The 2,283-nt window shown below is 40.8% G+C and overlaps 1 non-coding gene across 1 annotated transcript; it reads right to left on the reverse strand.

Annotated features, from left to right (window-relative positions):
- Window positions 1-254: 254 nt before the first annotated feature.
- Window positions 255-328, reverse strand: trnan-guu (transfer RNA asparagine (anticodon GUU)). The gene has a single exon. It is a non-coding gene; the product is annotated as a tRNA-Asn (tRNA).
- Window positions 329-2,283: the final 1,955 nt, after the last annotated feature.

The raw sequence follows: 2,283 nt of genomic DNA on the forward strand, positions 1-2,283 counted from the left end.
TTATCCTTTAGACAGCTAGTCTCTTTTTCTTTTCTCTCACTTTTTGTCTCTATCTGGCCTAAGTATTTGCTTGTATTACATCAAGTGACCTGCATACCAATGACCGTAAAGATTAATATGTACAGTACATGGTTTTCAGAACTGTACCTTCAGATATAGGTAAGGCCACTTGGGTTATCTTTGGGCTGCTCTATATTTACCTGCAGAATGATAAACCCTAGAGTTGGCTTACTCCAGGTTATTTAAGCATCTAACGTCCCTGGGTGGACTTGAACCACCATCCTTTCGGTTAACAGCCGACTGCGCTGACCTATTGCGCCACAGAGACTGCTCCTGTCTGCGTTGTTTTGAGCGGGAGCTCGATCTTTAAGCCACAAGCATTCGCTTTATGGCTTTTTGAGGTTGCGCTGCACATGTATGCTTATCAGGCTATTTTCCTGTTACTCAGAAATTGGGGAAGCTGACTCATTTGGAAATGTAGAAGCTGGACGTGCATTGTATTGTTCTTAAATGTCACTTGGATTCTGACTTTGAATTCAAATATTTGGCATCCAAGACAATTTGGGAACTGATGATGTATCAGTCAACATGCTGGTGGTTTCTTGGTCACAGCAACAAACTTGATCATTGACATACAGTTACACGCCACGTATCACAAAACTGTTGGGTGGAGCCTTATGTATTTGCTTGGATTACATCAAGTGACCTGCATACCAGAATCAGAATCAGAATCAGAATCAGAATCAGCTTTATTCGCCAGGTATGAGGACACATACGAGGAATTTTTCTTTGGAGCATTGTTGCTCACACTGTGCTTACACACAAAACACAAAACAACCGAAACAAAAAAATGTACACACTAGTCTATACACACACTACATACATACTCTAAACAGAACAATACAGAGGCCGTCAGAGATGGCAAAAGTACTCACTGCCCGTGCTCAAGTAGAAGTACAGATAATTGTGTTAACAAATACTCTGGTAAAAGTAGAAGTACTGATTTAACTTCATTACTTATGTTGTTTTTACACTTTTGTTTTTGTACAGACTTAACAACTTTTAAGGCTATTGTCACCGTTTTGACAGAGCCCTGCTTCCAGTCTCTATGCTAAGCTAAACTTGCTGCTGGCTGTAGCCCTTATTTTATCATTATCATTACTTTAATTCTGGTTTTAAGTACACCATGTTTGGTGCAGCCCAAGTTAACTTTAGCATTGTATATTAATATTGTCCCCATCTCAAAATAAAGTTTTCCAATGGGTATTTGTTCCAGTATGGGAATGTAGGCCATCACTTTGTGCCAGAGTCTCGGCCAGAACATCGGCATGAGGTGGAACAACGTACGCAACTCTGCAGGTAAAAGATAACATGAAACCTTGATAATGCAGGGGGGCGATAGAGAGATCTAATAAACCAGGCGCTTAACTGAATAAATGATCCAAGCAAGATCAATGTGGGAAGGATTGAGAGGAGGAGGGATGGTTTTGAGGGGGGGTGTTGGAGAGAGAGTTGGGTGTTGGATCCGTGTCCATCAGTTCTCTTCTGTCATTAGACTCTTCTATTGGGTGACAAGTCACCTGTGTCCAAGAAGGAGGGGGCGGTGGTTAGAACATTGCTGCCACTGAACACTGGGCTCTGACTAATGTTGAAGAGCCATTATGCCTATTATTTAACGTCAGGACAAGAGCTCAGTGCACACACTATAGGCTCTCCATACCTCTGTCACTAGGTGCCAGTTCTATGGAAAGTCTATTCTTCTTTGCTGATCATAACTCTCGCTGCAGCATGTGAAGTGTTATATCTTGGGTTGTAAATGCCAATTAACACATTATTTTTTTCCTTTACTGTCCTTTCCTTTGAGTCACCTTTTCCCACTCATCTATGCTCTTCTTCCTCCTTGTCTTCATTACAGGGGACTGCAGGTGCCCAGATGCTTAGCTGGGCTGCATCATGGAAGACACAGGGTAAAAATTCACATCATAGCACACTGATGTGAACAACAAAAACACAACAGACCTGTAAAATTAATCTCTTCTCTGTTTGTTGACAAAATTAAACAGCAAGTCTGTTTTCTTGTCGCTGCAATTTGTTCTGTTCATTTTGCTTAATTAATTCAATTCAATTCAATTTTCAATTCAATTTTATTTATAGTATCAATTCATAACAAGAGTTATCTCAAGACACTTTACAGATAGAGTGAGTCTAGACCACACTCCAGAATTTACAAGGACCCAACAGTTCTAATAGTTTCCTCCAGAGCAAGCAACAGTGCGACAGTGG

This window comes from Etheostoma spectabile, unplaced genomic scaffold (genome assembly GCF_008692095.1).
Source record: "Etheostoma spectabile isolate EspeVRDwgs_2016 unplaced genomic scaffold, UIUC_Espe_1.0 scaffold00001599, whole genome shotgun sequence".
NCBI classification, from domain to species: Eukaryota; Metazoa; Chordata; class Actinopteri; order Perciformes; family Percidae; genus Etheostoma; species Etheostoma spectabile.